At 39.5% G+C, this 23,968-nt stretch overlaps 1 long non-coding RNA gene across 4 annotated transcripts in view; it reads right to left on the minus strand.

The window, feature by feature from the left end:
- The window catches only part of LOC144582969 (uncharacterized), a 512,920-nt gene that overhangs the window by 76,560 nt on the left and 412,392 nt on the right, over positions 1–23,968 (minus strand). The gene's annotated exons all lie outside the window — the stretch shown is intronic.

The raw sequence follows: 23,968 nt of genomic DNA on the forward strand, positions 1-23,968 counted from the left end.
CTCTCATTGGATTTAATAGAGATTTAACTCATCTTAATCCAGATTTATTCATAATATTATGCAGATTTTATAAATTCACTAGAGGTTCAATACAAGTTCTTGTGAACTTAGTAAATCTTCACTGATTCTTATTTGTACTTTCTGTAATTTAGTAAGTAGGCAGGTGTAGCCAACATTAAGATATAATATTTAGAGTTTTATTGAAAAAAATCAACAATGCAAAGATGTATTCAACATGCTTAAGACTTAACAAATATTGTCTCAACTCAGGGAAACACAAATTAAATAAAAATAGCCCTAATTGCCTACTCTGAGACAAGTGTTCAATTTACCACTCATCTTTTATATATTTAATAAATAGATTATTAAATCTAATGCAATGCTTATTAAAGATTATATCATTGGAAGGAACTCCTCTCAGCTATGATTTATTTACTTTAATGCCCCATTGATTAAATGTTCTTCAGATTTTCAAAGTCCACTTCAGGTTTAATAGGTTTCAGGTCAATTTAGAAAAGCATGCGGAACACGTGAAAGCCAATCAGCAGGGGGAAATAATATGTATACTTCGTACTGTATGGGTACCACAGTGGGAGGGATGTTGGAAAATCACGTACTTAACATCCTACTTAAAAGTATTTCCAAGAGAAAATACTGCAACTCTCTAAGCTTCTCAAGTGCCCTTAAGTGGAATGCATAGGAGCAAATGGTATAACCCAAGGAAGGGGTGGTAAATAGGAGAAATTCTCCAGAGTAGACCTAGGAATATGACTTTTGCTGGAACTGCCTAATGGCTAAAGTGCCTTCTTGGGAAGTTATGTGGATTAGGGCTGTAACCATATCTCCAGGGTTCTAATCACATGTTTTATTCTTCCATATATCATGTCTCCAAGACATCTATAAAGAGTTACAACTTTGAAATTTGGAGTACATACTTACTTAAATTCCACAGAGATGTACTATTGTGATTCCAATAATTGATGTCTGCTTGGTTTCAGTGGTTCTGTTATGATTTGATAGATAAATAGCAGATTCTATGTGAAGCCATACCTTGAATCCTGTACCCAAGTTACTTGTGTGTTTATGGAAAGAAGATAACATGGTATTTTATGCTTAATCATGAAGCCAAGAGTCCCTGGATACCACAGCAGGTAACTAGTGAGCTGGACATAAGCCTTTCACTTGCCCTTTTAACACTAAAACAATAATACACTCACTCCCATTTATTTAGCAGCTACCGTAAACTTTATATACTGGACATTATTTCTTTTATTTATTGCAAATATTCTAAATGAAGTTATACACATCTTCATATTATAGATTAATACACTAAGATTTTGAAATTAAATAACTTGTCTCAATTCGAATAGCTAGTGAGTAGCAGAACCGTGATTTGAAATCAAAATTGTATCATTGCAAAGTATACGGATTTCTTTTACTACCTTACATTGCTTCTGTGGAATATCAGGACCATCAAATATGATTAAAATCATAAATTGAGTAACGATCTTTTTTTCCTGTCTCAGTGCTGAGTAATAAAGATAACAGAGATAAAAAGACAGACCAGTTTTCAAGTAAATCATTGTCTGCTTGGGGAGAAAGTCAAGTAAAGAGAAAATTAGTAAGTTGTAAGTCAAATATTTTGATAGAGTAATTCACTGTGTCCAAAGAGGTATGTGGCTGCACCATATGGGAAAAATTAGGGAAGGTATCTAAGACTACTAAGCTGTATTTTGGGTAGTAAACACCAAAGAATAAGAAAAATAGCATCTTGGGCAGAAAAAAATTTATGTGCAAAGGCATAGTGATAAACCCATAATATTTTAGGTGTGTATGAAAGACAAGTAATACAATTTTCCAATACAAAAGGTGATGTATTCAGGTGCCAAGTGAAATGAATGAGGTAAGGATATTATTTTCAAATAACGGTGGTGGAACAAATATATTTTCAAATAAACAATTTAATTATTGACCTGTAACTCATTCCAGACACAAAGATTAAGGTAAGATGTTGCGGAGTCTGAAATGGAAAACCGGGAACCATGAAACTTCTAGAAGAAAATACAGGGAAATGCCCTTTGAATCTTGGATCAGACAAATAAAAATCACCAATCTTAAAAGACAAATAGAATTGATAGGACTTCATCAAAATTAAAAAGATACACTCATCAAAAAGTACCATTAACAAAATAAACTGTCAAATTACAGACAAGAAGAAAAGTTTTTCAGTATGTATTTGACAAAGAAATTATATACAGAATACATGATGTATTTATATTCCTATAAAGTAATAACAAAAAAACAAACAATCCGATTATAAATGGGCAAAAGACTTAAACATATAATCACCAAAAAATGCATGAATAGACAATAAGCTCAAGATAAGGCACTCAGTTATTAGGTAGATGCTAGTTCAAGCCACAATGAAACACCATTTAATATTTTCCGGGCTGGGCGCGGTGGCTCACGCCTATAATCCCAGCACTTTGGGAGACTGAGGCGGGTGGATCATGAGGTCAAGAGATCGAGACCATCCTGGTCAACATGGTGAAACCCTGTCTCTACTAAAAAAAAAAACAAAAATTAGCTGGGCATGGTGGCACGCACCTGTAGTCCCAGCTACTCAGGAGGCCCATGCAGTAGAATTGCTCGAACCCAGAAGGCAAAGGTTGCGGTGAGCCAAGATTGTGCCACTGTACCCCAGCCTGGGTAACGAGTGAAACTCCATCTCAAAAAAATTTAAAAAATAATTTCCAATTTGAGTTAAATAAAAAGACTGATAATACCAAATGTTTTGGAGGTAACGAGGTAGCTAAAGTTCTCACACACTGCTTGTAGAGACAGCTTTCAAAAACTCTGGCCATTTTTTAAATAAACTAAGCATAGATAAAGCCCGTAACCCAACATTTTCAATCCCAGCTATGCACCCAAGAGAAATGAAAACATGAATGCATGCAAGACTTAGGCAAGAAATTTATAGAAGCCTTATTTTAAATAGCCTCAAACTGAAAACAGTGATCAGGAGGTATATGAATCAACAAATTGCAGCATATTCACACAATGAAATATTCCTCGACAACACAAATAAATAACCTATGGATACATATGACACTATGAATAAATCTAAACAATATCAGACACTAAAGAATACGTACACACCATCAGAAGGAATTGCTTCTGTGGGGTCTGGGAAGACACTGAATGAAAAGGGACACGAAGAATCTTTCTGGGAAGTTAGAACTGTTTATGACTTGTTTTGGATAGCAGTTACATTGGTATATGAAATAGTCAAAACTTATCAAGCTTCAAACTAATATTGTAATTTTGAAAAGTACACCTTATTGTGAAAAGGTCTTCAGAAGCCACTATAAGAACCCTCCTAAAACATCTCCACTCAGTTGCAGTGAACAATTCAGGAGAATGAAGAGGAAGGCCAATTCTAATTTCTTCATTCTGGAAAAGCATCATTACTGACAGGCTTTCAAGTTGGAGTGTAAAACATGTTCTATGCCTTACTCAATTTTTTAGTCCATTAGACAGTGAAGCCATGCATTTTCCTCTCCTAAAATAACTGTTAGAAGTTGGAGATCAAAATTCTCTAATGTGAAAAATGCAGATGAAGATTTAGAAGGCTTGGACGTCTAAGTTCCAAGTCAGCAATGGTACAGGTGACTTTGGCAAGTCCATGAACTATCTGGAGCTCAGTTTTCCACTGTAGGTCATGCGTGTGTGATGGGGGTGAGGGGAGGGGGAGTTGTACCACCGAGTGATGGACAGAGATTTGTGATGGCAATATAATGAGAGAGGGAAGTAGAAAGAGGAGAGTTTGAGCTTTTAAATGCCCAGAGAGACAGAAAGTATTTTCTTTTAATTCTATAATCTAGTATGGCACTAACTGGTTAAATAGCATCTTTAGGACTCCCTGAAATGAGTTACCTGGAATTAAATTTCCCACTGAGGGCTGAATGTATGGAACTGAGATGCTAGAGGCTGAAATATCAGAAGACACCTTCCAGTGGGAAAGTGAAAACAAACAAAAAAACCCCTCTAAATATCATGGATAACATCACTAGATAGCTGAAAATTTAGAGTCAAGCTGACAGATTTTGAAATGCCCATGTGCACATTTAGTGTGTATATACTGTATATTAGTGATACATATATGCATGCACACACTTTCTAAATATGAACTCTATTTTTATAGTCTTATGTTAAAAGTGTTTGAAAATTGGAGTCAGAACAGGGCCAGTTTAGTATCCTAGATATTCATGGCTGTGTTTGACACAACAGGTCACACATGGAAGAAAAGCTCTTATAAATAATGTGAAGGAATATTCTAAAGTACTAATTAGTGTGATTTGAATTTCACACCTATCAAAAGTATTTTCCTGGGTCTTCATCATAATTACTAGCATGTGACTATTAAAAGATGGATTTCAATACTATCCCTTTGTTTAACCTGTTTTAAGAACCTTTAAGTCTAAACAGCATTTTACTTAGAGAACATTCTTCACTGGGAAACTGAATGTATTATTTTGGATGTATTATTAGTTTCCTGAATCAAAAGGTTTTACTATTCTGTATTATGTATTAAGGGAAGATTTTGAAGACTATTGTAAGACTGATTCACATTCCACTGAGTGTCACAAGTTTATGAAGATATTATCGCCACACCAGAAAGTATTCATAATTTATTTCAGAATATTGAATAAGGCACCATGTTCAAGTACTGCTAAAGAAAGTATAATACAAACATTTATGTGCATGATGTTTCACAAAGACGTGAGAACTATAGGCATGTATTAGAATTTCTCAATAATTTGTCAGATGATAAGGCAGGTATTATTGCGCTCATCTGACAGATAAGGAAACTGAGGCTCAGAGGTTTGGTAATTTAGCCTATTAAACCCAGGTACTAATAGGCATGATAAAAACTTGACCTTGGTCTTCTGATATAGATAAGGACTTTTCACAGCCCTAAATGGCCTTTCTGACTTGCACTTTATATTTAAAATTGTATATACTTTTTGCTATAAAGTCCACAGAGCTTATCTTCCACTTGAAAAGTAACAATGACTCATGTCCTTGATTTCAAGCTGCTAACATTTAGCAGGCTAGGAAAAGGGACTTCAGAATTTAAGACAAAGAGACCTGGAGGGGAAAGTAGATTCAATGCAAATAGGCCTAGTTATCCCTGGCTAATATGCTTTTAAAATAGATCAGCCAAAGGGAACTCTGGGGGGAAAAAAAGAGAAACCATCACTCAAAGAGATAATCTTAATTGAAATCAGAAAGCCTTCAGATCTCCTTGTGTATAAATGTGTGTGCTGTAATAGCGAACATTTAAAATCCCTATGGGATTTTTAAAATTCTGGACAGTGTTTCATCTTTGTTTTTCCTTGTTTCCTAATTGGAGGTGGATAGGGAGGAGGAAGTTCAGGAAAATCAGAATCCCTGAACCATTCTCTGCTTCCTGAAAGTTCTTTCTATGGTGCTGCACTGGACTGTCTGAAATCCAGAAACTTGGGGGAATGACAATGATGAGGCATTCTAAAGGAAAAAAGAAAATAGAGAAGTAAGAACTTGGTATTCTTCAGGAAACATGCTGTAGTGGCAGGTATTCACGGGTTTCCTTGGAAGGTGGAAATGAAGTTGGTTAAAATTCTGCAGCTCAACACAATAAAGATAGAGACAGTCACACGAGAATGTGGAGCAGAGATGATTCTGCTATAATTCAGCTCACAACATCTTTTGAAGAAACAATTAAAATATACAAATATAGTAGTGACATCCTACGATATTGTGATAGAAAAAGAAATACGTATTTGGTTTCTGTCCTTGGTTCCTGGGCAGAAAACCCATAACACCCTTGGAATTTCCTGATGGGCTGAGAGGAGCATTGTTTTGCTATGCATCATGGGTCCCAGTCAACCACACCTGAGTTGATGCTAATTAGATGACTTACAGGATGGGACTGGTTGTCTGAGGAACCAACCATGTGATTAGAGGGCTGGAACATTCAGCCCTACCTCTTGACCTCTGGGAAAGAGAAGATAGGCTGGAGATTAGGTTTAATCACCAATAGCCAATGATTTAATCGATGATTCTTATGTAATGAAGCCTCCATCAAAACTGTAGGGGAAAAGATCCAGAGAGTTTCTGGGTTGGCAGACGCATGGAGGTGCTTGAAAGAAGACATGCTTGGAGAGCATGTGGAAGCTCAACAGCACCACTGTACCTTGTACTATGCATCTTCTCCATTTGGGAAAGATGTATGCTCAGTTGTGTCTTTTTATGACTAACAGGTAAATATAAGTAAATATTTCCCTGAGTTATCTGAGCCATTCTAGCAAATTACTGTACCCAAGAAGGGAGTCATGAATATTCCTGACTTATAGCTGGTGAGTCAGAAGTACGAGAGGTACAGACTTTCTATTCGCCTCTGAAGGGGTGGTGGCGGGGGGTGGGGTGCGTTTTGCAGCACTGAGCTCTTAGCCTGTGAAGTCTCTACAAACTATGTGGAGTCGATGTCAGAATTGAGTTGAACTGTCCACCAAACATTGGAGAATTGGTTGGTGTGGGAAAAACCACCAAATATTTGGCATCAGAAGGGTTCTGTGTGAATGCAGAGAAAAATTTATTTATTTTATATATAATTAAATACAGCCAATCCATGAAGACTCTCATTCTCTGTGTGCTTGAGCATCTTATTAAAAAGAAGCATCTTCAGGGCTAAACCAAGTCAAGAAAAGTCATTGGTACCACCCTCCAGTCACAGGTATAGAAGGCAAGCACAGGCCAGGCGTGGTGGCTCAAGCCTGTAGTCCCAGCACTTTGGGAGGCCAAGGCAGATGGATCACGAGGTCAAGAGATCGAGACCTTCAACACGGTGAAACCCCGTCTCTACTAAAAATACAAAAAATTAGCTGGGCACGGTGGTGCGTGCCTGTAATCCCAGCTACTCAGGAGGCTGAGGCAGGAGAATTGCCTGAACCCAGGAGGTGGAGGTTGCGGTGAGTCGAGATCACGCCATTGCACTCCAGCCTGGTAACAAGAGCAAAATTCCGTCTGAAAAAAAAAAAAAAAAAAAAAAAAAAAAAAAAGAAGGCAAGCACAGTCCAGGTGAGAAACATATTGTCCCTGATTTTTTTAAATTGTAGATCATCACTCATCGCTCTTAACCACTCTATAAGAGAGGGCAGGATGCAGGGTCCTTAGCTCTTACAAACAACAAAGCAAAAACAAACAGGGACTTCTACTTCTGGCTCTCCTATATGAAGAACCTGGAAGTCATCAATCCCATTTTACAACAAACAAAATCGTGGTAAGTTAAAAACTAATGACTTTTTTTAGACTCATCAGAGAAATAAGTTCGCAAGCCTAACACCCAGCCTGAAACCTGAAAAACCATATATATTCAGAGAGTTACAGGTGAAATCTGCTTACATACAGCAGAAACCACTAAAGACATACACTGATGGAAACACTTAAATAATAATTTTGATAAACTGCTGGAGAGGGAGTGTGTACTAGTTTAAATGAAGCTCATACTTCAATCTGGGGCTATAGTCTCAGGGCGGCTCCCACACTTCTGTAGGATTTGCCTCCAGAAAACATCTAGGAGTCTTCACATGCTGAAGATGGAGAAAGATACTTTCCTGGCACTAGTCGGAGGAGTTACAGGGTAATCCCTGTGAAATATGCCCAGAACCTTCCCTATAATAAAGGCCTATTCTTCAGGAAATAAGAATTTACCAGAACCTTGTCCCAGAGCAATGAGGAAAGAACATTCCTTCAACTCCAGTCACCTCTAGCCTGTATTTCGCACCGTAAGTGGGAGGTTGGAGAGGTTGGCCCTAAAAGAAGAAATACTTCTGAAGATCACAGGTCACAGAAGCAAGGCCACTTAAAGGAAAAGATTAGCTATTTCAGACAGCTTATTTCATTTAGCAATGTGGAATAATATTCATCTGTGATAAAAAGAAGTAAACTATTAAGCCATATATTTGGCTTAAACTATTAAGCCAATAGTTTACTATTAAGCCTATATAATAAATATATGGCTTAATAGTTTACTTATTTTTATCACTGAATACTAGCTCATTTTGTGTATGTACCATTTATTTAGATTTTCTCATAATTTTTATCTGTGTCTTGTACTTCCCAGCATATAGGGTCTGTATACATTTAGTTAGATATTTACATGTAGGTACTGGAAATGCTATTGTAAATGACATTTTAAAAAATATTCAAATTCTGATTGTTCATTGCTGATATAAAAAAAAGTAAGTGACATTTATATATTAACCATGGGTCCTGCAACATTGCAACACTCTCTTATTTATGTATTTTTATTTATTTTGAGACAGAGTTTCACTCTTGTTGCCCAGGCTGGAGTGCAATGGCACGATCTCGGCTCACCGCAACCTCCGCCTCCTGGGTTCAGGCAATTCTCCTGCCTCAGCCTCCTGAGTAGCTGGGATTACAGGCACGTGCCACCATGCCCAGCTAATTTTTTGTATTTTTAGTAGAGACAGGGTTTCACCATGTTGACCAGGATGGTCCTGATCTCCTGACCTCATGATCCACCTGCCTTGGCCTCCCAAAGTGCTGGGATTACAGGCATGAGCCACCGAACACTCTCTTATTAGTTTCAGGAATTGTTTTGTTGATTATTTGGAATTCTCTACATAGAAAATCATATAATCTGCAAATAGACAGTTTTAGTATTTTTCTTTTAAAATTGCATTTTTTAATCATATTGTACCAGCTAGAACTTCCAATACAATACTAAATAGGCTGATGAGTGAGGACATCCTTGTTCCTGATAATGAGGAGAAAGTGTTCAGCACCTCGCCATTAATGATAGGCTACAGGGCTTGAGAGAGATCTGAGAGTCAAAAACTACACAGAGCACAGGATAGAAAAGCTAACAGTAGCAAAACCAGATCAAAACAGGTGAAAAACATGGAGGGTCAGGAAATGCACTATATAAAAGAGAGAACAAGTTGTCAATTAGGAAGTAAAACTTGCAACAAAAACTATGAATAGAAGCCACGCCCTAAAGAGCTATGGAATGTTGATCAATTGCTTCACCTCTCTGTCCCTTAGTTTTTTCCTCTGCAAAATGGGAAGAATGACTGTACCTAACTAATAAGGCTGCTTTGAGGTGTAAATGGAACCATGTACATACTTAGAAGATGGTCTGGCACTCAGCGGGTGCACGGTACATTCTAGCTCTTATTCCATTTTATAGTTGTTCCTTTTGCAGACCTGCTGGTGCATGGTATGGAGAGCTAATTAAATCAGAGAAAATGAGGAATGGGAAAGGACAATTTTAGGCTGGCTGAAAGAGGAGGGTTGAAACCACATTTTAATCCATATGTGTGCATAAACACGCACGTGAGAAACAGAGAAGCACTACATCACAAAGCTCCTGAGTTAGTTGCTTGGAGATTGCCAGCAGAATAATCATTCTTAGGGAAGAATCTGTCTTCCCTAAGAGACCTTCCATGCACAGACGAGCATTGCTTCATTTATAGAATCGGGCATTAAGTTAGAACATTCAGAGAGTGAGAAAAAATTGTCTTCCCTTCCAAACAAAATTGTGCTAATAAACAGGCGCAGAGAGAGCATACACAATACTTTCCTCCAAGTAGTCTTTCATCTGCTCAAACTGTCCGCCCTTTCTGTATTTGTTTATGGTGTGTTAACTGTAACTTTGCTTGTTTCTCCCCAGATGTTTGGACATCCATTAATTAGCACATCCTCTACAACATATTTGTGGATGCTTTTCACCAAGTGAAAGGAAAAGCTGGATTCCAGCTGGAAAGAAACTGCAATTAAGAAAACACACACACCACATGCACACACATAAAACAAGACTCTCTTTAGGATAGCTTGAGAGTGAGACGGGAAGAGAAGGGAAAAAATGCGAATACTGAGGAGCAGTGATCCAGTGGGGTGCACGCCTAGCTTCAACATTTTTAAACTCACATCGTCAACAAACATGTAGCTAGCCTGCAAGTCCAAGGTCAAATTAATGCAGAAAAAAATCTTATCAGATTGAAAAAAAAAGAAGGCCTTTCCTCTCTAAAGTAAGATGCCTCAAAATTAATCCTTTTTCTGGACCTCACTTTTGCCATTTTATTCTCCTGGTTAAGAAGCCATCCAGGAAACTAGCAAATTCAGTGCAAAAAAAAGGCAATGCTGATTTCTAAATAATCAAACAGACTATTTGGTTAAAAGCATGTTGAGCTGCCCCAATTTTCTTCACACCTGTCTGAAAAGGCACGGGTAAAAGGAGAAAGGAATATTGTTTTCCTTTCTGTAGTGACATGCCCAGTCTGCAGCCCATCTCTCACATCTTCCCTGGAAAACTGTTGTATCACGGGGGTCACCTTTCCTCCTAGTAGACATGATGCCACCAATTCCTTCATGAAACAATGCTGCCAATGTCTCTTGTCTTCTGAAATCATACACGATTTTTATTTGTCACATTCCACTCACCTCTTGGAGCCTGCATTGTTTTCCTAAACTTTTTAATGTCATGTCTCCCTAGCCCATGGCACTGCCCTTTTTACAGGCAAAGATGCAAGAGCATGCAAAAAGCCAACCATTAGAATCAGGGAAATCTCTCATCTAGCCCAGGAATATATCTCTCTGAAAAATTAACAATCTCTATATAATATCATTCTCAAATTCCATCAAGTAATTTTGAATTTTGAATTGGTCATTTCGCATTTAGCCAAAGTCACAATGTAAGACTGTGATTGGCAAATGTTACTTCCATTTTTCATAGGAATTATTCATCCTCATTTTAACATTTTACCTCTGGTTGTATTTCGTAGAAAGAAGCCAGCCAAATGCCCATTAAATCTTAATAAAATCCAGTGTATATTGAGAATCTACAGAGAACTGTAATAAAACAAATACCAGAAAAAGCTATTTTTTGTGACTGTTTGCAAGTAAAACAGGAACATGGGGGAAATAAGGAATGGTGCTAAGTATATTATCACTTTAAATCTCTGCAAGAGTAGTGCAAATTTGGCATTATTATTTCCATGAAACAATAAGGAAGCTGAGATTCAGAGAGATTAAGTAACTTCCTCAGAATCAGAGACTCAGGAACGATATTTGTAGAATTCTTAGCAGTAGTTATAAACATGGGCATGTGAATCTGAAAATGCTGAGACAAGTTTTGACCCATGAAAGAGCAATGGAAGATGGGAGACTAGGGCATTAGGCTAAGATGATAGCTCCATTGCACAGCATTATATTCAGACAACAGAGCCCAAAGGAGCTGGGTACATATAGAAGGAAGAGGCATGCAGATGTGGTGACTTCAGAGGACCAAACAAGCCTCAGGATCAGCATCTAAGCAGAGAAACAGTAATTATACAGAATTCAACTGTATCAAGCTTCAGTACTGAAACTTATTTAATAAATGTGGCTTGTCTGCCCCCATTGCTATGGGTATAGGATAAATACTAACTCAAGAGCTTAAGATCCCAAGCTGGGAATCTGGTAAGATTGTGATAGAAAACTGCGAAAACTCAATAATTCTATTAGGTAGATCAAAATGATGAATTGTCCATTTTACACACACACACACACACACACACACACACACACACACATTCATCTTAACACATATGTGCATGCACACAAATCCACCTTATAATGTAGGTATTATTTTCCCCATTTTATCAACATGAAAGCAGACAAGCGTAAGTGTGATTTGCTGCAGTTACAGACCTCAGGAGGCTCATGACTCAGATTTGAAACTAGACATGGCTGACTTCAAATCCCATATCCTGTAACATGCTGTTAATTAGAGATTACGGTCAATCAGATGATGATTCACTTGAGGCGAGTGTCAAGAATCAGAAGGAATGAATAGAAGTACAAACAAAGGATATAACCAAGAAAATAAAAATAAATCCCATGGCCAAGAAGCTATAAAAATACAGTCAACCTTACTAATCACCAGGAAAATAAAATTAAGGCATTAGTGAGACACTATTTCTCACAGAGTTGTCTAAAATGATAGACACTTGATAACATCAGGTTTTGGTAAGAATATGGGAATATTGATAATCTTGTACACTGCTCATAGGAGTATCAATTTACACAGCTGTTTTGGGGGGCAATTTGGCAATATCCTTTAAAAGTTAAATAATCTTAATTTATCCATTTCACTTTTGGTATATACCCAAGAAGCATTTCACAAAGATGTACACATACACACAGCAATGTTTATACAAAGGACGTTGGCTGCAGCCTTGTTTGTAATCATAGAAACACACACACACACACACACACACACACAATCAAAATGTCCAAACAGAAAAAATAAGTAAATAAAAACTATGCTTTAGTACATTGCTACAGTTTAAAACTGAGTTAGATTAATGTGTACTGGTGTGAGAAACATATATTGCTAAAAAGATATAATGCCCAATTAAAAAAAATTAGCTTTATATGACACTATAATGCTAGATACATATAATAACATATTGTCTTATCTCACAGAGCTTAAAACACCAATGGGGAACCCTAATGTAAACTATGTACTTTGGGTGATAATGATGCATCCGTGTAGATTAATTAATTGTAATAATGTATTACTCTGGTGAGGGATGTTGATTATGGGGAAGCCAGGCACATGGGAAGGCAGGGGCATATGGGAACTCCCTGTGCCTTTCTCTCGTTTCTCACAGTCCTGGAAGTCCTCACCAGAGCAATCAGGCAAGATAAAGAACTAAAAGGCAAGCAAATGAGAAAAGAGGAAGTCAAATTTGCCTCTCTGCAGATAACATGCTCTTACATTCAGAAAGATTCAAAGATTCCACCAAGAAACTCGTCGAGCTGATAAATTCAGATGCACGATAAAAAAAAAATCAACAAATGAAATCAGTAGCATTTCAATACACTAATAAAATACTTGAAAAAGAAATCAAGGAGGTATTCCCATTTCTAATGGCTAACAAAAATACCTGGGAATAAATTTCATTGAGGAGGTAAAAATCTCTTCCAGGAAAACTACACAACACTGACAAAAGACATCGAAGAGACAGACAAATGGAAAGACAGTTCATGCTCCGGAACAGAAGACTCAATATTATTAAAATGACCATACTGCCCAAAGCAACTACTGCAATCAATCACCTGAGAACCAAGGGTAAAAGACAAGGAAGACAGCTAGGAGTCCCCAACACCTTGTCCCAAGCCAAAGGTGTTCCTGGTATAGGTTGGAAAGCTAACTGTGACAGAATTGTGCTTTTGGAACTGGTGACCCATTTCATTCCTTTCTATTGCCCTGGTAGCAGTGGTAGCAATGGGGGCAGGGTGATCTTGACCTCTAGAAAACTGGATTGAATCAGCAGAAAAGGACCATACGTGTTTTGCAGTCACGTCACTCCAGAATTACCCCAGGACCCAAGAGACCAGACAAAAGGTCAAGCAGATGGCTCCAGATTGGTCTCCTTGTAAAAGATATTTCAGGACTGGTACTGAGAAAGTGTTTGGATTAAGGAGAGCCCACAATGCATAGTTGCACAGTCCCTTGCATTTATATTCTTGGGCATAGAGCATAGAATGCTGCTTTCAATTCTTGTTGGCATTATGAACAAGGGTAACCTATGCACTGGCTCCTCATTGGTTCCTCAAGAACCGAGGAACAGACTATGCAAGAGATAGACAGTCCTCACAAACAGCCAGGGAAAGAGGGTTGTCCCTAGTGGAGACAAGAGAAGGCATAGACCCTGCTTTCTGTCTTGTCTACTATGCACAGAGGGACAAAGTTGCATGGTGAGAGGAATGGCTCTAGAAAGAATCACTAACGAAATCATAAATAAACAGTTTCATTTCTCAGAAAAAGAAAACTGCACACAAACAGATGAGACTGTGGATTTCTCCCTCTGATGATTCTGAAACGGGGGAATCTCCAAGCTAGCACAGAGCATGCCTCTAAAGCTCCCCGTGGTTACATGTGCCAGCTGTAACTCGCCATGGAACAGAGAGTAGCACCCCACAACACTCCCTCATAGACAAAACCAATTACCTCAAAATGATGGAAATGATTAGGCATGTGAATTAAAAATAATTTTCATTCACACTCCTAAAAAGGTCAGACTGTCAGCTGCATGGAAAATTGAGCCTTCATGCATTTTCATTTGATTTTATATTCAAAGTCTAATTAGTCACAATTTGTTGTTCAAACTGATTTTTTGTATAATGTAGTTGTTTTTTTATCGTGTTTGCCTTCATTATCATGGCAGCATTATCCTTAATACTGTCACAGGGTGGTGTTTTTTACTCTTCTGAGCTAATGAAATAACAAGCTGATGCCTTCTCAAGCCTGCTGATCAAATCCAGAAAGATCACAAGATGCTTGCAGTGGAACGGAGGAGACAACTGTTTCCACGTCTGCATTACATGCTTTTCATGTTAAAAGAAAGCAATCAAGCAAACAAACACTTAGACTACAGGGCAGAGAAACCTGTGTTCAATTTAAGTTCCATCACTGTGTAACCATGGGTGACTCACGTTTCCTCTCAGATTGTAAGATTCCCCAATTTAAACATGGGGATGATGACACCATCTCATGTGTTGTTGGTAAAAATAAACAAGTGTCAAATGCCTAGCAGAATGCCTGGCCTTCAGGAGGCTGTCAACAGATGTTAGTGAAGAGAAGCTCATTTGTGAGATAATGAGTTTATTTTCTCTTAACTTAGGTAGGATCCAAATGATACTAACAAAAATAGCCTCTACTTAGTGCTTTAAAACACACAGGAGCTTTAAAACACATAGAATTTGGTGGCTCACACCTATAATCCCAACACTTTGGGAGGCCGAGGCGGGTGGATCCCTAGGTCAAGAGACCGAAACCATCCTGGTCAACATGGTGAAACTCCGTTTCTACTAAAAATACAAAAATTAGCTGGGCATGGTGGTGTGCGCCTGTAGTCCCAGCTACTCAGGAGGCTGAGGCAGGAGAATTGCCTGAACCCAGGAGGCGGAGGTTGCAGTGAGCTGAGATCACACCATTGCACTCCAGCCTGGGTAACAAGAGTGAAACTTCGTCTCGAAAAAATATATATATATATAGGATTATTTTATATATTATATTACTTTAAAACAGAGCTTTAAAACACACAGGATTATTTTATATATTACATTACTAAAATTTCCTTTTGAGTAATGTAATATATAAAATAATCCTTTGTGTTTCATAGTTGATGATATATATGTCATTCTGAAGAAATGAAGTGACTTGTTCAAAATTATACGAGGAGTGAATGATCAAGCCGGGCCGCATATCCTGTTTGCACTAAACTGTTTTTTGAAGAGATGTTAGTACTCTCTGCAACACACAAGTTCTCGACAGAGTGTTGGTTGCCCATGGTAATGGGCCACAGGCAAAAAGCACAATCCACTGTAGTAGTCACTGGTGTTTTCTCTGTTCTATTGTGAGATCTACAACCAAACCTCTTCATGTTGGACGAGGGTTTGGAGAAAAGGCCTCATTGCCAATACCCACCCACTATAACTGCAATAATCTGTAAGTCAGGTTATATATCATCCGATCCTGGTCTTCACAGTCATAGGAGGAATTTTACTCTCATTATTATCTTGTAACTCTGAACTGTTCTCATCGGGATCTGAGAGAACAGGAGAAATGAATTCTGCATCTAACGTGAATATATTGTGATGCATATGCTTGACACATCCAGATGTGATTGATTATCTTAGGAAAGTGCATACATTGCCACTTAAACCGAAAAAAAAAAAAAGACAACATGTCTTAATAGTTCCTGTCAACAGGGAAAGTTCACTCAGTGATGCCAGTCAGAGCAAAAACCACTTAGGAAAGCAACTGCCTGGTGGATTAAAAAGCCTTTTTGTCAAATGTAAAGGTCACTGAGGCAGTAAGTGCCTGAAAAGGAAGACAACACATTTCACGCATGAGCAGCTCAGCTTAAAACGGGACGCACTGACCATATGAATGGATAATCCTATCTAAGTGGAAATGGACTCAGAGACATCATTTGGAGACTCAATGGCATTTAAAAAAAAAAAAAGCCAACATTGGAGAGAACGGGCAAGTTCATGACTGCCCTAGATGCCACTCACAGACAAATGTCCTCGGCAAGCTCAATAAGTTCAGTAAAATCTTCTAGATGACCTCGTCTGAGGCCTGGAACTAAACCTCGTGGTTTCTAGCTGCACATCATTCTGGTAAAAGGTCCAGGCCAGGAGCTTCCCTCAGTCATAGCGAAAACCCACTCCCTCCCCTTCTTTAATTGGAAATATCAATTCTGGGACAAGTCCTCCTTCAGGATGGGCTCCTCTGCCCCTCTGGACCATGACCCCATTCGTGGAGTTAAGCAGAACAGACTGCTAATACTCAGGGTTAACTAATAACCATCACTGAGTGTGTGCCATGCAGGTCAACACCATACTCTTTTGGAGAAACTTGTTTTTCCATCGATTTACCCTCCCAATGCATTCCCCAGGTGGCAAGCAATCAAGACCAACTATGTATGGTAATCTTGTAGGTGGAGAAGGGAATAGAACTTCAGAAGGAAAATCCACCAAAACTGCCACGTCGCTGATACAGGTTCCCCAGGGTGTATTTCCCTCTCCTGTGATGGTCTAGGACCATCACAATCTAACCTTGGGATTTTCCTGCTCAGTAGACTATGCTCCAAAACGCAGCCAAATTTTCCACTTCCAACTGGACCATATATGTTGGGCCTACTCCCTTTGATGCCTTCTCTGGGGCTGCCTACTCCAGTATCTACACCACTGAACTGGATTAAATCCAAGCTGCCTTCAAGAATGGAGAGGACTTTCCAGCTGCTACATATGGGTGTGCAGATGGTACATGGCAAAGAAATGGTTGTGTGCTGCTTCAGTTCCCAGCAAATATCCCTGGATGAAAATATCAAGTCTTCTAGATTAGAGCAAGCTGGATTCTAGCATTTCACTGCCCTTCTCATGTTGTGAGCGGATTTGTCTTTCCTGGGGCACTTAAAACTGACATCTATAAGATAGTTATGTTAGTTGTTAAGGTTATTTGGTTGTAAGCAGAGGGGACAGTCTGTGGTTGTAACTCATGATGAACAGAAACTTACTGAAATCAGAACAGGTAATTCTCAGAACTGAAAGCCTACTTAACCAGAAAATAAAAAGGGACAGGAATCAAGGCAGGTCCAGGGTCAAGATAGTAGGAGCTACTTGACAAGTATTAGAGAAACTCTATTTTTTCTAACCAGTGGTTTCTCTACTCAGTGAGAGCACCCAGTTAGCCTGGCTTACATCACATGAGTCTTCCTTGACTGAAGTTGGGCAGAGAACCCCGATTTAATGTCCCACACACAAGGAGAGAAAGTTCCCCGAAGAGACGAGAGTGGGCTGCCACCAAGTGAGGGGAGTGAAGGCTAAGCAGCCAAAAGCAGCAAGTGTCCACCACGACCCCCAGGCCATTCTTTTCCAAAAAAAGCATTAGTACTTAGTAAGCATCTGTTACACAGAGCTCTGTGTAAGGAGCGAGGAGGAGACAAGTTCAGAGCACTGGCTCTGACTTTGCAAACTAAAACAAAACAGGAGCAAGGTGCACACCTCCACATCTAACCTAATTTATAAGAAAGTTTAAAAAGCATGGCAGAGTAAATCATTTTCCCACTTTGATATTGAAAGTATAATTAGTAGTAAATTACTTGTGACATATCTCGTAAGTCCGTGGCTATAGAGCTTTGACCTAGAGGATTTCTGGTCTTAAAAGTTATTTTCAAACTCCATTCTATGCAGTCCCTCACTGGGGAGAGTGGAGTAACAGCTTTCTAAAGCAGAAGAGTGCTTTTATCCACTTGTCACTTCCAGGAAAGTTTTCAGTTGAATATCGTATTTGGTGGCAAAACAAATGTATGAACCATCGCTCTTAAAGTTCAGAGTTAAGGGTCTCTGAGGCAGAGAGCTTCATAGAGAAAGGGACTTAGAGAGAAATGTGTTTGATTTAAATGAGGTTAGTGCCAAGGAGAGAGCTTTAGAAACGGGAGAGTGCTATGCAAAGCAGCAGAGGCGAACACATGCATGACTTGCTACAGAATAGCAAGAAGCACAGACCTGACAAGCAGGGGAGCAGAACTACATCCTCTACACATCTGGAAAAGATGGTAGCAAAAGCTATTTGCTCATGGGGTTGCCGTGAGGATTAAGTGAGATCATGTTTATAATGCCCTTAGTGTGGGAACAGAGTGAATGGCACTTTAAAGAAAGGCTTCAGTGAACGTCAGCTATGCCCTGACTACTTCCGGCTCTGGAAGAGATGATGAGTGGGGGGTTTGGGAAATGGAGGGCTATATCAAGGGCTACTGCAGGGCCAGTGTGGCAGGCACTGGCCCTGTCATACCTGGGAAGGCTACCTGCTTGGGAAGGCTACCTGCTTCGGACAGCTACCTGCCATGGGACGTGCAATAAGCATGTGACAGTAAATCAGTCATAAATGAAAGGGACTTGATGACAACACGGTAGGTCAGAGTCTAACCTCAAAATAAAAATAGAAATTTGTATTTAAATGTAAGAGAACCACATTAAAGGAAATGTGTTACGCGGGTGATAGAAATATTATTTTGAAGCTAACATGGGACTTGGGAAAATCTAAAATCTAGTGACAGGCAGGTAGCAAGTGTCACCCCTGGCTGAAGGGAAAGGAAGAAGTTGTATTCCAGAGCCCAGCAGCTGGAGTTGCTGAGCCTGGAGCTTGTCAGGAGGAAAGTGAGGCCCCTGAGGAGCTGGAGAAGAGGTGGCCATTGCTAGGGGTACTTTCCCCAGAGAGCAGGGGCCACAACCCCTGGCTTTCCTCCTCTCTACTACAGGCTCCCAGGAGTCCCTCCCCATGGCTAACTCAGCCTGAAAGGCCAAAATAATGCAGGTGTGTAGAAGGAAGGTCAGTAAAAATGTAGGAATGGATCTCAGGGCAAACAGGCCAAGGACAAAACAGATTCTGAACAAAGTATCAATTGAAGTAGATGACTCTCTAGAACTGTTAAAAGATAAACTTAGGCACATAAAAATTTTAATGAGTTTCTTTGAGCGTTCATAGATTTCTCAATCAGCAGGACTCCATTGTAGGCAGTTCAGCACTCCATGGGGGAATATGGGGTGGAGAGGCAGAGAGGAAACCGTTTATAACATATTTACAGAAGCAAGGGAAAGGCTAGTCCTTGATTGGTTAGAGTGGAAAGTCCCTTACTTAGAAGTAAGTTAGTGGTTTCTGATTGGCTAAACATAAGTTTCATTTACCTGTTTACAATAGGCTTCTGTTTGCTTATCCAAGGCATTGGAGCCCTGGAGGACCTTTGTCCTTTTTTGTTTTTTGGGTTATTTGTTTGTTTGATTGTTTGTTTTGAGTCAGAGTCTTACTCGGTAGCCCAGACTGGACTGAAGTGGGGCAATCTCAGCTCACCTCAACCTCCACCTCCCAGGGTCAAGCAATTCTGCCTCCGCCTCCCAAGTAGCTGGGATTAAAGGTGCATGCCACTACCACTTGGTTAATTTTTTATATTTTTAGTAGAGACAAGGTTTCACCATGTCAGACAAGCTGGTCTCAAACTCCTGACCTCAAATGATCCACCCACCTCAGCCTCCCAAAATGCTGGGATTACAGACATGAGCCACCACATCCAACCCCAATGTCCTCTTAATTAAATTTTCAAACAAAACAACTAGAAAGAGAAAGAGGCAAGCCTAGCCTAACTCTTGTTTCAGACAAAGATGACTCAGGCGAGGTATTTTGCTCTGATGAGGAGGTGAAGGAGTTGTGGGGCCAAGGGAGATAAAAGGCTGGAGGGAAGGGGGTCTCTCCCAATGCATGTCCCTTGTCATGGCAATGTGATACCCTCTCCTAGGATCCTGCTGGGAGGTGCATGGGATATAACCCACCATGGGTCTCTATGGAGCTGTGTGTGTGTGTGTGTGTTTGAGTGTGTGTGCATGTGTATGTGTGTGAGTGTGTATATGTGAATTTGATCTGCCTCAATTGGCAGATTCTTTCTTTAAATATTAATGTCACTGGCTAGGCACAGTGCCTCATGCCTGTAATCTCAGCACTTTGGGAGGCCAAGGCGGGCAGATCACTTGAGGCTAGGAGTTTGAGACTAACTCCTGACCAACATGGTGAAACCTGATTTTTTACTAAAATTGCAAAACTTAGCCAGACATAGGGGTCCACCTCTGTAATCCCAGCTGCTCAGGTGGCTGAGTCAGGAGAATTGCTTGAGCCTGGGAGGTGGAGGTTGTGGTGAGCCCAGATCATGCCATTGCACTCCAGCCTGGATGACGGAGTGAGACTCCATCTTGAAAAAAAAAAAAAACACCACCATGATGTCACTGATTAACCTGCTGCTGAGTGTTCTGTCTCTTACTTAACCTTGATCATTTATAAGTCAAACTCTCGAGGTGAGCTTGCCTTATTATAACTCTTGTGAACTCTATGCTACCTCATTGCTTCCAACAGAAAATTTGAGAAAAGTAACCACTTTAGGGCAGAAAGATAACGAAAGCAAGAGAAGATGGTTAGAACCACCACAGATTAATTTATTTTTCGGGGGGTTTTTTTTTAGTAAGTCTTTAGAGGACTAGAAAGGTCATCATCCTCAGTTAGTGTATAAAGAGCTAGCGGCAGGAGCACCACAGGCTGTCTCATTTCTCAGGTATGATGTATCTTTTCCAGCCTTATGACTTTCACAGCTTTGGGTGAATTATACATCTGTGTTCATATATCCTGTGATCACATTTCCTAACCCTAAGGAAATATTGGCAGAGGATCCCCATCTCCTTTACACTCATAGCTGGAGTCTACTAAAGAAAGAGCATGAACCAAAATAATAATTTATGAATAATATAGTGAGTAATACAGCAGGGATAAGAGAAAAGTAATGTGTATAGAGGGGGCTGATTCATATTCAGATATGTGTGTGTTCTTTTGTGGATCTATAAGGACAATCTGGGACAAGGATATCATTTCAACCTAAGAACTAGTTTTTTACCCCAAGGGGAAAGGGCATGTGTTTCTCTAGCTCTGGGGTTGAGCTAAACAATGTTGTATGTTCATTTTATCCACTTGAGTACCTACAAATTATGATTGAGTATCTGTCCTCAAGCTGGCCTGGGTCCATGTTAATAATGGGAAAATTCTTCTCAAACTTCTCCAAACCGCAGGTCTCAAAATTAGGCTACAGTTCTTTTCAGGAATGAATCCATCTCAATGACATTTACATGCATGTTTGTGTGTGGGTATTTGTGGGTATGACTGCATATATTCTCAAAAAGTATAAAATACCTTCAGCAATAACCTTACGTTAGCTACATCTGCTTCAATCAAAATTAGGGAATAGGATGCCCCAGAGAAGAGAAGCAAACTCACTGTCACTGCCAGTTTAACATTTAAATCATCTTCCAAGTAGCCTTCTAACATCACACTGCTCAAAAGCCTTTCTTTTCTGCTGCATGGATTGTGTTTCTTCAAGCCTCTCTTAGCTTGGTTACTGACACCTCCTTCTAGTAGCTTTAACTCCCCTTCCTATTGCAACACGTAGAGCAGAAGAGCATCCAGATGCCCCTTCATTTCCCCTACTCAACAACAAGAAAACAACTTGCAACTGCATTAAGGAAGCAAAACAAAACCAATTCTGGCAGACAGTAACTGGACAAAAGCAGCTCAATATTTCATCCTCATGTTCTGTTTGTTTGAAGAGTTTCATGAGACTCTTGTTTATAATCCCACTGAAAATGAAGTGCTCAAAAATAAAAGCTGTTTCATTTTTTCAAGCTCACTGTCCTTTGTTCATGGTATACTAATGGAACAATTTTTAAATAATGAATTTTTTTTCCTTATGAAAGAAGCTTTCTGCAGTCAAAAGCAGGTTCTTTATTTTGAGCCTGGCACTCACATTCATTAGGACTAGTTGCATCCAAGTAGTACAGGCTTATTTGTTCAGCTGGAAATGGGACATTAACATTTTAAGAGGATGATGCATAAGCTTTTAGAGATAATATTCTCCCTGCCCTATTCTCCCTGCTCTCCTTGTTGATGCTCTCTTAGAAAATGTAACGTATTTTTTTCCCTAAGCAATGGTGAATTCATAACATACAGGTTATCACAAAAACAAAATTTTTTGCGATCCTCCATCATTTCAAAAAATCAAAATTTGGGTTACAGCCGGGTGCCGTGGCTCACACCTGTAATCCCAGCACTTTGGGAGGCCAAGGCGGGTGGATCACGAGGTCAAGAGATCGAGACCATCCTGGTCAACATGGTGAAATCCCGTCTGTACTAAAAATACAAAAAATTAGCTGGACATGGTGGTGCATGCCTGTAATCACAGCTACTCAGGAGGCTGAGGCAGGAGAATTGCCTGAACCCAGGAGGCGGAGGTTGCGATGAGCCAAGATCGCGCCATTGCACTCCAGCCTGGGTAGCAAGAGTGGAACTCCGTCTCAAAAAAAAAAAAAAAAATGGGGGTTACAAATAGAAAGTTTACAAATACGAGAGAAGGCACAAACTAAGCACCCATAAAGTCCAAATCAACAATGAATATATCTCTCTGTATAAACATCCACCACAGTCTATCAATAACATCACATTGTCTTAGCAGGCAGGCAACTGGAGTGGCTAAGTCTCACCCTTTCTCATTTTCTTTATTCCTTTCTTTTTTTCTCCTCTTGCTGATGGGATTTCCTTCTCCTCTGGCCTCAAAAATTTCCTCCTTCAATTTTCCCCACTCTCTTGCGCTTCATCACTTTCTTCCAGTCTGCCTTCTGGCTACTCTCATCAGCAAACAAACAAGCTCCACTATCTCAGTGTAACTAACCTTCCGCTTCCCCATTCAAACTATTTCCTTGTATCACTGCATTTTAATAGGCAGACTTCTCTGGTGTTGTTTATGCATGCTGTCTCCAATTCCTCCTTTCCCATGCTCTTCAATCCACTCTCATCTGACTTCTGTCCCTACCACTCCATAAAACCTTTTCCGGCCAAGCTCACCAAAGATCCCTGTTTTGGCAAATCCTACAATTATTTCTCCTTTTTAAACTTTATTCCCTCTCTTAGCAGGACCCAACAAAACCAACCATTCTTTCCTTTTGGTGAAAGGGACACAATCCCCCTCTTCTGGAAGGCAGAAGACAAAGGACTTTCTAACGATGTCCATTGTCTTGCTTTTTATCCAACCCTACCTGCTTTCAAGGTCCAGACTGTAACACAGCAAATGTAGCTCTGTCCTCATCTGCACTCACATTTTAAAAAAGATAAGGAAAGATAATCATGGGGTTTTTGTCTTTGGTTATGTTTATGTTATGAATTACTTTAATAGATTTGATATGTTGAACCAGCCTTGCATCCCCAGGATGAAGCCTACTTGATCATGTTGGATAAGGTTTTTGATGTGCTGTTGCATTTGGTTTGCCATTATTTTATTGAAGATTTTTGCATCAGTGTTCATCATGGATATTGGCCTGAAGTTTTCTCTTTTGTTGTTTCTCTGCTGGGTTTTGGTATCAGGGTGAGGCCTTTGACAAAATTCAACGGCCCTTTATGCTAAAAACCCTCAATAAACCAGGTATGAATGGAATGTATCTCAAAATAATAAAAGCTATTTACAACAAACCCACAGCCAATATCATACCCAATGGGCAAAAACTGGAAGCATTCCCTTTGAAGAAATAATTCATAAGAGTGAATCAGCAACCAATAGAATGGGAAAACATTTTTGCAATCTACCCATCTGACAAAGGGCTAATATCCAGAATCCACAAATAACTAAAGCAGATTTACAAGAAAAAAAAAACAAACAAACCCATTCAAAAGGGGGCGAAGGATATAAATGACACTTTTCAAAAGAAGACATATATGAGGCTAACATACATATGAAAAAAATGCTCATCATCACTGGTCATTAGA

The sequence above is a fragment of the Callithrix jacchus genome, chromosome 6 (genome assembly GCF_049354715.1).
Source record: "Callithrix jacchus isolate 240 chromosome 6, calJac240_pri, whole genome shotgun sequence".
In the NCBI taxonomy this organism is placed as follows: domain Eukaryota; kingdom Metazoa; phylum Chordata; class Mammalia; order Primates; family Cebidae; genus Callithrix; species Callithrix jacchus.